Here is a 15,566-nt window from a genome sequence, read left to right as displayed (position 1 = left end):
CTCCAGCCTTCTTCTGATACTCCTCGGTCTTCTTTTGGTCCAGAAAAAAAGCACCTAAAAGTTTTAGGTCAATTGGGCTTTGTTTGGTATGGAAAACCTGAAAAGTGAAAAACATGCAAAAAACATCAACTGGCATGGGGCAGTGGGTTAATTGGTTAATGCTCAGAAATAATATAAATAGGTAAATAAATACCCTAAAAGTATTATAAGATGATAATATATCAGCATGGAACAATAAAAAATTATAGATACGTTGGAGACGTATCAGGCATACCCAAGCTTAATTCCACTCGTCCACAAGTAGGTAAATGATAAAAACAAAATTCTTGATGTGACATGATATCCATGATGTAACCTTATGTGTATAATCTCATTGAGAAACGATGAATTAATTTTTTTAACACACCAATACTTATAGGTACATGCAACAAAATCAATAATATTTCAAAGTATACAATCCGCAAAGATTGTTTTACCTCATTCATCTTATTATATTAGCAAGGCATTCCTCCATCTTCACCACATCAATAGATATGTCAAGCACCACAGTTTCCATGTCAGGAAATTGGATCATACTTTTTCAATATGCATCAAATTTTTTATTCTTCACACAATACATGAGCGTAAACCATTAGACATAGCATAAAGGTGGAATAGAATATGTTGGTAGGTTTCAAAGGGGTAAAAGTGGAGAAGATAGTCTCACATCAATTAGGCGTACCAACTTGCTATGGAGATGCCCGTCGATAGATATCGATGCAAGGAGTAAGGATTGCCATGCAAATGATGCACTAGAGCTATAAGTGTATGAAAGCTCCACTGAAGCTAAGTGGGGTGTTCATACAATTTGCTTGCTCATGAAGACCTCGGGCATTTGAGGAAGCCCGTTATCGGGGTATACAAACAAAGTTTACAAAAAAGTGATTCCCACTAGCATATAAATGATACAACATGAGACTCTCTATATGAGGAACAAGGTGCTACTTTGAGGCACAAGTGTGGTAAAGGATAGTAGAAAAGTCCCTTCTCTCTTTTTCTCTCATTAATTTTTTCATTTTTTTATGATGGGCTCATTTGGCCTCCCCCATTTTTATTTACTGACTAGGACAATGCTCTAATAATGATGATCAACACAATTTTATTTACTTACAACTCAATATGCAAACTGATAGGAAGATATGACTATGTATGAATGCCTCTAGAATTGTAACATGATGTGCAAAGATCTAGCTTGACATGTATCAAAAATATGATGAACAGTGGCTTTGCGACAAAAGCTATGTCAGCTCTATATGATCATGCAAAGCATTATGATGATGAACGAAGTAGTCATGTGAAGTGACGATGGCATTTGCATGGCAATATATCTTGAAATGGCTATGGAAATGCCATGATAGGTAGGCATGGTGGTTGTTTTGAAGAGGACATAAAAAGGTTTATGTGCAACAGAGCGTGTCATGTCATGGGGTTTGGATGCACCGACGAAAGTTGCATCGATCCTCAAGGTGGGAACGGGCGATGCATAGTACCGAAGAGGCTAGAAAATATGAGGAGGCGAGATTGTGTATGTCCATGGTGTCAAATTATTCATGAAGAACTCATGTACCTATTGCAAAAATTATTAGTTATATCACAAATCAAAGTACTACTCGCATGTCCCGAGGGAGAGGGCTGGTAGGAATTAACCATGGCACGAATTTGACTCAAAACAACACTAGGATTTCAACAAGGAATAGAAATGCTCACACATCATCACCATGACCTTTTAATTTTTTAGATGAACAAGAAGTTTAAGATCTCTTAATATAGACACCCCTCTGAATTAATAATAATGCCCTCACACTGAGGGAGTTCCAGATTAAGGGGTCCTCGGGCAGTCGGGTTATCCCTCATGGGCCGATCATATGGTCTATGTCATTGAAGAATCGGATTACGTGACGACTACGTGATCAAGATGGAAAGCCCCAAAGACAGGCATGCACTCCAAGGCAGGATGACCATTTCGGCCCATCTACTACCGATCTATGTCGGTAACATGTAACCCTAGGGGTCCTGGTATCTATATAAACCAGAGGCCCTTATACGTACGGATGAGAGAGATCTGATCTAGGGTTAGCTCATACGGTGTCGAGGTAGATCAACTCTGTAACCATCGTTCCCCATCAATATAATCAAGTAGGATGTAGGGTTTTACCTCCTCAAGATGGCCCGAACCTGGGTAAACATCGTCTCCCCCTCTCTCTTGCAATCCATCAATCTAAGCTCCATAGTTCGGCATCCACTACGCGAGATCTGGCGATTTTGACGCCGACATTGGTGCTTTCATTGAGAGTTTCGCTGTTGGATCGCTGCAAAGATCGATGGCTCGCTTGATCATCAACGATTGAGTCTGCGACAAGGGCATCTTTGCACTCGAACATGTCTCTGCGCTCGGCCACTTCACGTCGAGTACTGACCTAACCGGCCATCCTGGCCTGATCGGTGTTTTGTCCCCGGTCAACGGATAAGGTTTGGAGATTTCCATGTCTCCACCGACTCGCGGGGCAATCTATTCCCCGCTAACCTCACGACCTCGGCCGATAAAGAACAAAACCTCGAAGCCCTGTCTCCGGGCCCCCTATCCGACCATGGTCTTGGTCTCCTCCTCCTCGGAGAGAAGGCTTCGAGCTTGGAACCGACCACTCTGTCCGGACAGAGGGTAACGGCTACTGCCGAATTGGTTTCCTTCCCGAAAGTTGCGGAGGTTAACTCCAAAAACATACAAAGGATTGGTCAGGTCATGTAACGTCCAAGATGCGGTCCTATCCTTATTTTGGCGCGAGGGCCTCGACAGGGATAGAAACGCATCTCGTCGTTTTGCAAGAATGGATATCGTTACAAGTACATGTATTGAAAATATGAGGTTATGGAATTATCTTACACTAACCGCAAGCTACATCAAGATCACATCAATAAAACAATATACAGTCATCAGGAAGAAGAGCAGGGTCCGATTACGGATGAAGACAAACGATAAAAGAACGACGTCCATCCTTGCTATCCCAGGCTGCCAGCTTGGAACCCATCCTAGATCGATGATGATGAAGAAGAAGAAACTCCAATAGCAAAATCATCATGCTCACGTCAAAGTAACTATTTAACTTTACCTGCAACTGTTGTTGTAGTAATGTGTGAGCCACAGGGACTTGGCAATCTCATTTCCAAAGGTATCAAGACTAAAAAAGCTTAATGGGTGAGGTATGGTTAAGTGGTGAGGCTGCAGCAAGCGACTAATCATTTGTTTGAGGTGGCTAACTTACGAGTACAAGAATAAAAGAGGGGGATGATCTACGCATAGCGGGCATGAACTACTTATGATCAAATGAATGATCCTGAACACCTACTTACGTCAGACATAACCCCACTGTGTCCTCGATCGGAGAATGAGCTAACGGAAGACACAATCACGGTGACGCACTCAGTTGGAAAGTTTGAATTAAATTTCCTTCACGTTATCTAGAACCGAATGTTAACCAAAGTTTCCAAGTTTGCCACATACCCACGTGCACGGCTTTCCGAAAGATTTAGCCCTGTCGGAGTACTCCAACTAGTCCATCACAAATTACCACACATTGCGTAGAAACCCTCAACCACAAATCTCGTGATCTCCTCGGATCCCTTTGTGGAAAACCTCAACTCAGAGATAGCCCAAAGCATCACCGGAAACCAGATGCACAAGACACTCGAGAAAAGGTAAAACAAGTCCAGCATGGACGCCCGGCGTGTCGACGATCGTGATAGGAGCCGTGTATCTTTTTCTCAGGACAAGACGCATGAGCGATGATTACCACCCCAGTCATCGAGTTGCCCCGGGTAGAGTTAATAAGCTGCTCTGTTTGGGACCAACACCATCAACACTGCCCCCTGTATTATGTTGAATTACTCCTAGGGTTCATGGCGCCCTATGTTTTCAGTATTAACATAATTATTATGTTGGGTAAATATGGTACCAATGTTGGGCCTTGCCAGACCAGTTTTATCCTAAAACGAAAGTCAGGGGGTCCCCATAACAACCCCATGATGGGGAACGTTGCATGGGAAACAAGAAAATTCCTACGCACACGTAGACCTATCATGGTGATGTCCATCTACGAGAAGAGATTTGGATCTACGTACCAGTGTAGATCGCTCATCACAAAGCGTTAAGAAACAAGGTTGATTTAGTGGAACGTCTTCACGACCCTCGAATCGTCCAACAAACCGTCCCTCGATCCGTCCCACGACCGTTCCGATCTAGCACCGAAGGGACGGCACCTCCGCGTTCAGCACACGTACAACTCGACAATGATTTCAGCCTTCTTGATGCAGCAAGCAAGACGGAGAAGTAGATGAGTTCTCCGGAAGCGTGACGGCACTCCGGTGGTGGTGTTGATCTACTCCTGCAGGGCTCCGCCCGAGCTCCGCAGAAATCCGACCTAGAGGTAAAACTACGTGGTATAGGTTTGAGATGCACGTGGCAATGTTTTGTCTCAAATCAACCCTTAACCACCAATATATATAGGAGGGAGGGGGAGGGCTAGCCTTGAGGGACAAGGCCCTCAAGGGTGCGTCGGCAAAGGGAGGAGGAGGACTCCTCCTCCAATTCAGTTTGGGAAGGAGGAGTCCTCTTCTTCCTTCCCACCTCCCTCTTTCCCTTTTTCTTTTATTTTCCTTCGGTATTTTCTTATGTGGTGCCATGGGCCCCTTGAGCTGACTCCACCAGTCCACTAAGGACTTGTGGCGCCACCCTGGTGCCTTGGGCTCACTCCCGGGTGGGTGGGCCTCTCACGGTGAACTCCCGGAACCCATTCGTCACTCCTGGTACATTGCCGGAATTGCCTGAAACTTTTCGGTGACCAAATGAAACCATCCTGTATATCAATCTTTGTTTCCGGACCATTCTGGAAATCCTCGTGACATCTTTGATCTCATCCGGGATGCCTAACAACATTCAGTAACCACACATATAACTCAACTATACTAAAACATCATCGAACCTTAAGTGTGCAGACCCTGCGGGTTCGAGAACTATGTAGACATGCCCCGAGGCACTCCTCGGGCAATATCCAATAGCGGGACCTGGATGCCCATATTGGATCCTACATATTCTCCGAAGATCTTATCGGTTGAACCTCAGTGTCAAGGATTCATATAATCCCGTATGTCATTCCCTTTGTCCTTCGGTATGTTACTTGCCCGAGATTCAATCGTCGGTATCCGCATACCTATTTCAATCTCATTACCGACAAGTCTATTTACTCGTTCTGTAATACAAGATCCTGTGACTTACACTCAGTCACATTGCTTGCAAGGCTTGTGTGTGATGTTGTATTACCGAGTGGGCCCCGAGATACCTCTCCGTCACACGGAGTGACAAATCCCAGTCTTGATCCATACAAACTCAATGGACACCTTCGGAGATACCTGTAGAGCACCTTTATAGTCACCCAGCTACGTTGTGACGTTTGATGCACACAAGGTATTCCTCCGGTGCCAGTGAGTTATATGATCTCATGGTCATAGGAACAAATACTTGACATGCAGAAAACAATAGCAATAAAACGACAGGATCAATATGCTACGTTCATAGTTTGGGTCTAGTCCATCACATGGTCCTCCTAATGATGTGATCCGGTTATCAAGTGACAACACTTGCATATAGCCAGAAAACCTTGACTATCATTGATCAACTGGCTAGCCAACTAGAGGCTTGCTAGGGACATTGTTTTGTCTATGTATCCACACATGTATCTATGTTTTCATTCAATACAATTATAGCATGGATAATAAACAATTATTTTAAACAGGAAATATAATAATAACTATTTATCATTGCCTCTAGGGCATATTTCCAACAGTCTCCCACTTGCACTAGAGTCAATAATCTAGTCCTCATATCGTCATGTGATTTACATTGTAATAAATCGAACACCCATACAGTTCTGGTGTTGATCATATTTTGCCCGTGGAAGAGGTTTAGTGAGCGGATCTGCTATATTCAGATCCGTGTGCACTTTGCAAATATTCACATCCTCTCCTTCGGCGTAGTCGCGGATGAGGTTGAAGCATCGTTTGATGTGTCCGGTCTTCTTGTGAAACCTTGGTTCCTTTGCTAAGGCAATGGCACCAGTGTTGTCACATAACAAAGTTATTGGATTTAGTGCGCTCGGCACAACTCCAAGTTCTGTCATGAACTGCTTCTTCCAGACACCCTCCTTTGTTGCCTCCGAGGCAGCCATGTACTCCGCTTCACATGTAGAATCTGCTACAGCGCTCTGCTGGGAACTGCACCAGTTTACTGCACCCCCATTAAGAATAAATACGTATCCGGTTTGCTACTTAGAGTCATCCGGATTGGTGTCAAAACTTGCGTCGATGTAACCTTTTACGACGAGCTCTTTGTCACCTCCATAAACGAGAAATGTTTCGTTAGTCCTTTTCAGGTACTTCAGAATATTCTTGACCGCCGTCCAGTGATCCACTCCTGGATTACTGTGAAACATGTGTGCCATACTTATGGCCAAACTGATGTCTGGTCTAGTGCACAACATTGCATAAATGATAGAACCTACGGCTGAAGCGTAGGGGACAGAACTCATTTGTTCTCTATCTTCCTGAGTTGCTGGGCACTGAGTCTTACTCAATTTTATACCTTGTAATACTGGCAAGAACCCTTTCTTGGACTGATCCATTTTGAACTTCTTCAAAACTTTATCAAGGTATGTGCTTTGTGAAAGTCCTATCAGGCGTCTCGATCTATCCCTATAGATCTTAATGCCTAGAATGTAAGCAGCTTCTCCTAGGTCCTTCATAGAGAAACTTTTATTCAAGTAATCCTTTATGCTCTCCAAAAGCTCCACGTTGTTTCCAATGAGAAATATGTCATCCACATATAATATTAGAAACACCACAGAGCTCCCACTCGCATTCTTGTAAATACAAGATTCTCCAACCACTTGTATAAACCCAAATGCTTTGATCACCTTATCAAAGTGCTTATTCCAACTCCGAGATGCTTGCACCAGTCCATAAATGGATTGCTGGAGATTTCACACTTTGTTAGCATTCTTTGGATTGACAAAACCTTCGGGTTGCATCATATACAACTCTTCCTTAAGAAAACTGTTAAGGAACACCGTTTTGTCATCCATCTGCCAGATTTCATAATTAAAAAATGCAGCTATTGCTAACATGATCCGGACGGACTTAAGCATCGCTACCGGTGAGAACGTCTCATCGTAGTCAACTCCTTGAACTTGTGAAATACCCTTTGCCACAAGTCGAGCTTTATAAACGGTCACATTACCGTCTGCGTCCGTCTTCCTAAAGATCCATCTGTTCTGGATAGCCTTGCGGCCTTCAGGTAGTACTTCTAAAGTCCACACTTTGTTCTCGTACATGGATCCTATCTCGAACTTCATGGCCTCCAGCCATTTGTTGGAATCCGGGCCGAACATTGCTTCTTCATAATTCGCAGGTTCATTGTTGTCTAACAACATAATTGATAAGAAAGGATTACCGTACCACTCAGGAGCAGTACGTGATCTTATCGACCTGCGAGGTCCGATAGGAACTTTATCCGAAATTTCATGATCATCATCATCAACTTCCTCCTCAACCGATGTTGCAACGACAGGGGTTTCCCCTTGCCCCGCGCCACCATCTAGAGGGATTAGAGGTTCTACAACCTCATCAAGTTCTATCTTCCTCCCACTCAATTCTTTGAGAGAAACTCCTTCTCAAGAAAAGCTCCATTTTTAGCAACAAATACTTTGCCCTCGGATTTGAGATAGAAGTTATATCCAACTGTCTCTTTTGGGTAACCTATGAAGACGCACTTTTCCGCTTTGGGTTCCAACTTTTCAGGCTGAAGCTTTTTGACATAAGCATCACATCCCCAAACTTTAAGAAACGACAACTTTGGTCTTTTGCCATACCACAATTCGTATGGTGTCGTCTCAACGGATTTTGATGGTGCCCTATTTAAAGTGAATGCAGCTGTCTCTAATGCATAACCCCAAAACGATAACGACAAATCGGTAAGAGACATCATAGATCGCACCATCTCTAATAAAGTACGATTACGATGTTGAGACACACCATTACGCTTTGGTGTTCCACATGGTATTAATTGTGAAACAATTCCACATTGTCTTAAGTGAGCACCAAACTCGAAACTCAGATATTCACCCCCACGATCAGACCGTAGGAACTTGATCTTCTTGCTACGATGATTTTAGACTTCACTCTGAAATTGCTTGAACTTCTCAAACGTTTCAGACTTGTGCTTCATCAAGTATACATAACCATATCTACTCAAATCGTCAGTGAAGTTGACAAAATAACGATATCCGCCGCACGCCTCCACACTCATCGGATCGCACACATCGGTATGTATGATTTCCAACAAGTCACTTCCATGCTCCATTGTTCCGGAGAACGGGGTCTTAGTCATCTTTCCCATGAGGCATGGTTCGCACGTGTCAAGTGAATCAAAGTCAAGTGACTCCAAAAGTCCATCGGAATGAAGTTTCTTCATGCGTTTAACACCAATATGACCTAAGAAGCAGTGCCACAAAAACATGGTTCTATCATTGTTAACTTTTACTCTTTTGGTCTCATTGTTATGTATATGTGTATCATCGCTATCAAGATTCAGTATGAACAATCCTCTTACCTTGGGTGCATGACCATAAAAGATATTACTCATAGAAATAGAACAACCATTATCCTCTGACTTAAATGAGTAACCATCTCGCAATAAACAAGATCTAGATATAATGTTCATGCTTAACGGAGTCACTAAATAACAATTATTTAAGTTCATAACTAATCCTGATGGTAACTGAAGTGAAACTATGCCGACGGCGATTGCATCAATCTTGGAACCATTTCCCACGCGCATCGTCACTTCATCTTTCGCCAACCTTCGTTTATTCCGCAGTTCCTGCTTCGAGTTGCAAATATGAGCAACAGAACGAGTATCGAATACCCAGGCACTACTACGAGAGTTGGTTAAGTACACATCAATAACATGTATATCGAATATACCTGATTTTTCCTTGGCCGCCTTCTTATCAGCCAGATACTTGGGGCAGTTGCGCTTCTAGTGACCCAGTCCCTTGCAATAATAACACTCCGTTTCAGGCTTAGGTCCAGCCTTGGGTTTCTTCGTCAGATTGGCAACAGGTTTGCCGCTCTTCTTGGAATTTCCCTTCTTGCATTTGCCGTTTCTCTTGAAACTAGTGGTCTTATTCACCATCAACACTTGATGCTCTTTACGGAGTTCTGACTCTACGACTTTCAGCATCGCGAATAACTCGCCGGGTGACTTGTTCATCCCTTGCATGTTATAGTTCAACACAATGCTCTTGTTGCTTGGTGGCAGTGATTGAAGAGTTCTGTCAGTGATAGCCTCTTGCGGGAGTTCAATACCCATCTCAGCTAGAGGGTTTGAGTACCCAGACATTTTGAGCACATGTTCACTGACAGACGAATTCTCCTCCATCTTGCAAGCATAGAATTTATGAGAGGTCTCATACCTCTCGATCCTGGTGTTCTTCTGAAAGATAAACTTCAACTCCTGGAACATCTCAAATGCTCGATGACGCTCAAAGCAACGTTGAAGTCCCGGCTCGAAGCCATACAAGACTGCACATTGAACTACTGAGTAGTCCTCCTTACGTGTTAACCAAGCGTTCTTAACATCTTAGTCAGCCGTAGCGGGTGGTTCATCTCCTAGTGCAACATTAAGGACATAATCCTTCTTCCCAGCTTGCAGGAGCAACTTAAGATTATGAGCCGAGTCTACAAAGTTGCTTCCATTATCTTTCAACTTAGCTTTCTCGAGGAACGTATTAAGATTCAGGGTGACTGTCGTGTGAGCCATTGATCTACAACACAAATATTTCAAAGTGGACTTAGACTATGTTCAAGATAATTAGAGTTTAACTAATCAAATTACTTGCTAAACTCCCACTCAAAAAGTGCATCGCTCTAGTCATTTGAGTGGTTCATGATCCAAATTCACTAACTCAAGTCCGATCATCACGTGAGTTGAGAATAGTTTCAGTGGTAAGCATCTCTATGCTAATCATATCAACTATACGATTCATGCTCGACCTTTCGGTCTCATGTGTTCCAAGGCCATGTCTGCACATGCTAGGCTCGTCAAGCTTAACCCGAGTGTTCCGCGTGTGCAACTGTTTTGCGCCCGTTGTATGTGAACGTTGAGTCTATCACACCCGATCATCACGTGGTGTCTCGAAACGCCGAACTGTAGCATTGGTGCACAGTAGGGGAGAACATAATTTTGTCTTGAAATTTTAGTGAGAGATCACCTCATAATGCTACCGTCGTTCTAAGAAAAATAAGGTGCATAAAAGGATTAACAGCACATGCAATTCATAAGTGACATGATATGGCCATCATCTTGTGCTTCTTGATCTCCATCACCAAAGCACCGACACGATCTTCTTATCATCCGCGCCACACCATGATCTCCATAATCATGATCTCCATCAATGTGTGGCCATCCAGGTTGTCGTGCTACTTATGCTATTACTACTAAAGCTACGTGATAGCAATATAGTAAACGCATCTGCAAACACAAACGTTAGTTTAAAGACAACCCTATGGCTCCTGCCGGTTGCCGTAGCATTGACGTGCAAGTCTATATTAACTATTACAACATGATCATCTCATACATCTAATATATCACATCACGTCACTGGCCATATCCTATCACAAGCATACCCTCTAAAAACAAGTTAGACGTCCTCTAATTTGTTGTTGCATGTTTTACGTGGCTGCTATGGGTATCTAGTATGATCGCATCTTACTTACGCAAAAACCTAAACGGAGATGTGCAAATTGCTATTTAACCTCTCCAAGGACCGCCTTGGTCAAAACCAATTCAACTACAGTTGAAGAAACCGATACCCGCCAGTCATCTTTATGCAACGAGGTTGCATGTCAATCGATGAAACCAGTCTCTCGTAAGCGTACAAGTTATGTTGGTCCGGGCCGCTTCAATCCAACATACCGCCGAATCGAGAAAAGATTAAGGAGGGCAGCAAATCGAACATCAATGTCCACAAAACCTTTTGTGTTCTACTCGAGATAACATCTACGCATGAACCTAGCTCATTATCCCGCTGATGGGGAACGTTGCATGGGAAACAAAAAATCTCCTACGCACACGAAGACCTATCATGGTGATATCCATCTACAAGAGGAGATTTGGATCTACGTACCCTTGTAGATCGCTTAGCAGGAAGCGTTAAGAAATGCGGTTGATGTAGTGGAACGTCTTCACGTCCCTCGAACCGTCCCACGAACCATCCCTCGATCCGTCCCAAGATCCATTCCGATCTAGCGCCGAACGGACGGCACCTCCACGTTCAGCACACGTACAGCTCGATGATGCTCTCGGCCTTCTTCATCCAGCAAGCAATACGGAGAAGTAGATGAGTTCTCCGGCAGCGTGATGGCGCTCCGGTGGTGGTGGTGATCTACTCCTGCAGGGCTCCGCCTGAGCTCCGCAGAAATCCGATCTAGAGGTAAAACTACGTGGTATAGGTTTGAGTTGCACGTGGCAATGTTGTGTCTCAAATCAACCCTAAACCAGCAATATATATAGGAGGGAGGGGGAGGGTTAGCCTTGAGGGACAAGGCCCTCAAGGGTGCGCCAGCCAAGGGAGGAGGAGGACTCCTCCTCCAATTCGGTTTGGGAAGGAGGAGTCCTCCTCTTCCTTCCCACCTCCCCCTTTCCCTTTTTCATTTATTTTCCTTTTGTATTTTCTTATGTGGCGCCATGGGCCCCTTGGGCTGACTCCACCAGCCCACTAAGGACTTGTGGCGCCACCTTGGTACCTTGGGATCACTCCCGGGTGGGTGGGCCCCTCCCGGTGAACTCCGAGAACCCATTCGTCACTCCCGGTACATTGTTGGAATTGCCCGAAACTTTCCTGTGACCAAATGAAACCATCCTATATATAAATCTTCGTTTCCGGGCCATTCGGGAAACCCTCGTGATGTCCGTGATCTCATCTCGGACTCCGAACAACATTCGTTAACCACACATATAACTCAAATATATTAAAACATCGTTGAACCTTAAGTGTGCAGACCCTGCGGGTTCGAGAACTATGTAGACATGCCCGAGGCACTCCCCGGTCAATATCCAATAGCGGGACCTGGATGCCCATATTGGATCCTACATATTCTCCGAAGATCTTATCGGTTGAACCTTAGTGTCAAGGATTCATATAATCCCGTATGTCATTCCCTTTGTCCTTCGGTATGTTACTTGCCCGAGATTCGATCGTCGGTATCCGCATACCTATTTCACTCTCGTTACCGGCAAGTCTCTTTACTTGTACTGTAATACAAGATCCTGTGACTTACACTCAGTCACATTGCTTGCAAGGCTTGGATGTGATGTTGTATTACCGAGTGGGCCCCGAGATACCTCTCCGTCACATGGAGTGACAAATCCCAGTCTTGATCCATACTAACTCAATTGACACCTTCGGAGATACCTGTAGAGCACCTTTATAGTCACCAAGTTACGTTGTGACATTTGATGCACACAAGGTATTCCTCCGGTGCCAGTGAGTTGTATGATCTCATGGTCATAGGAACAAATACTTGACACGTAGAAAACAATAGCAATAAAAGGACACGATCAATATCCTACGTTTATAGTTTGGGTCTAGTCCATCACATGATTCTCCTAATGATGTGATCCAGTTATCAAGTGACAACACTTGCATATAGCCAGAAAACCTTGACTATCATTGATCAACTCGCTAGCCAACTAGAGGCTTGCTAGGGACATTGTTTTGTCTATGTATCCACACATGTATCTATGTTTTCACTCAATATATTATAGCATGGATAATAAACAATTATCTTTAAACAAGAACTATAATAATAACTATTTATCATTGCCTCTAGGGCATAGTTCCAACATCCCAAGAATGTTAGGAGCGCTCATTTATGGAACATAACTCCGGGAGGCAAAACTAAGGCGGCAAAGGTGGAACAAAACACCAGGCTAGAAAGGCCGAGCCTTCCACATTTTACCAAGTATATAGGTGCATTAAATGAAATAGCAATTTATATGGTGATATAACAAGTAAGCCAAGTTTCACATGAAAGAAACCACACCTGCAACTAGCAACACTCTAAGAAAGCTAAGCAAGCGGTAACATAGCCAAACAAGGTTTGCTGGGTAGTGGAAAGATTAGAGGTTTTCATGGCAATGTTGGGAGGCTGATATTTAACAGGTGGTAGGCAACGAGACATAGCGAAAGAAACGAGACAACTAGTATGGCAATGATAGTAATGGTATCTAGGGAAATGTTCATCTTGCATGTGATCCCACTTGGAAGAAGAACGACTCCGTGAAGCAGACGAACCGACGTAGTCGAATGGATCCTCACATTCCGACACGCTTGCGGAACTGTATCGAGACGAAGCAAACCGGAAACAAGAATCAACACACGATATTCACCACGGCACATACACGATATGATGCACACCCTAATATGATGCATGATCGGTTCAATTTATGTAAGGCATGGCATGGCAATTCAGAAGAACCAAACATTGCACATTAAGTGAGGCTTCATATGCAACGAGTTTCATCTTGACGAAACTCCATATTTGAATTACTTAGTGCACTCCCATTTAGGTACACGTCAATATTAAATATTGTTAAACATGGCAGGAGGTGAAGTGTAATTAAACTACCTATCTAGGCGTATTAAATGAGACCGGAAACAACTTATAGCATCTCCAAACTGACCCCATGTGTTACTTTCGAAATTTGTCCAGATTTGTCCTAAACACATTTTATGTTTATTAAACAGCAAAATAAAATTGAGCACATGAAACGACACGTCATTCTAGTCAGTCTACATATATAGCTCATCTCCAACGGAGCTACGATTAACTAGATATGAATTAAACCGTTTTAGCATGGGAACATGCATAACGTGGCAAACACCAAGGTTAATAGTTTTAGTTATGCATGAGAGTTGGATAATATTAATCTACACAAAATGCCACACGTTTTACATATATAACTCATTCCGACCCATCGCACGGATTAAAAGTTATGTTCGTTTTAAAATCATGCATTTTCCTGAAAAAAATTAAATCACAAAACCTAAAAAAATATTAAACGGGCCGAATCTGCTACAGTTGGGCTACAGTTGGGCCTACAGTGGTGCACAATACAACTATCTTGTGCCTAGTGTGCAAAATAGGGCAGGCACAAGGGGTGCTCACCTCGGCCTCTTGGGCCGGCCTAGTGGAGGGGCGATGTTGGGCCACACGTGAGAGCGCGTTGGGCCTGGCCAGACTGCAGCTGGGCCTCGGTGCGAGCGCGGGGGCTGGGCCAGCCCACCTGGAACTCCCGGGGGAGGCGTACGGTCAACAGTGCACGAAGGCATCAGCTCTGATCCGATATGATCGGATCGGGGCTGGCAACAACGGCGACGAGGGATGACGGCACAGCTGGGGCAATGAGGTCCGGAGTGGTTAGGAACTGGAGATGGGGATCTACCAGATCCAGAAGAGGGCGGCCTGGGGATGGCCGGACCAGGCCGGTGGCGAGGCGGCAACGGCGGCGACGAGCTAAGGGGGCGAAGCTCCGGCTGCTCAGGGCGGCGGGGCGATGCGACGGCGGCGACCCGCACGGTGGGGGGCACCGGGGCTCCGGCCAGTGAAACAAGGACCAGCAAGGGCGGCGCTTGGGGCCTACGTGGCTGCTACGTGAGATCTACGACCCAGGGCTCCGACTGCCATGGGAGGAGCTCGGGGAGGAGCTTGTGGTGCGGGGGAGGTCCGATCCGGGCCCGGGGAAGGCCGGATCTGGTCCTGGTGGGGCCGCTCGAGGAGAGAGGAGGTGGGATAGGAGTTAGGCTGGCGGCAGCTAGGGTTTCGGCACGGGAACCGAGTGGAGAGAGGTTGGCTGTCTATTTAAAGACAAAGGGCTAGGGTTACCTGATTTCAGCCTGATTCGGACCGTAGGATCGCTATCAGACAACTCTGATCGGAGGGTGTTGGGCTAAGATGAGGGGGAGATTGTGGCCCGACAATGAGATTTTAAACACTGAAAAACATCCGTCGATAAACCGATGACGGTGCCTCTATGGTCGACCGTTCGGGTATTAAACGGACTCCAATTGCGATGAAATTTGGCAGGCGGCCTAGCTACATTAAAATAAGACCGCACGCCAAGTTTCAACCCAATCCTAGAATATTTTATACACACCTTTAAAAATAAAATTTAAATGATGTCGCGGACGCGTGCGTGTGTGGTTGGACTAAAAACGGTCAACGATGGAAACAGAGGGAACCGACAACTAATAACGGATGCAAGTTTTGAAAACTGGCGGCAACGGAGTGCCGATGCAATGCACATGATGCGTATGATGCGATGATGAATGCAACAAAAAAATAATAACACAACGACAACGGAATAAGAGAGGATTCTTTTGAAGCGTCAGTCTCGGGCTGTTACAACTCTCCTACAC

Source organism: Hordeum vulgare, chromosome 3H (assembly GCF_904849725.1).
Source record: "Hordeum vulgare subsp. vulgare chromosome 3H, MorexV3_pseudomolecules_assembly, whole genome shotgun sequence".
NCBI classification, from domain to species: domain Eukaryota; kingdom Viridiplantae; phylum Streptophyta; class Magnoliopsida; order Poales; family Poaceae; genus Hordeum; species Hordeum vulgare.
The sequence above is the reverse complement of the archived record's forward strand: the minus strand, read 5'-3'. Positions refer to the sequence as shown.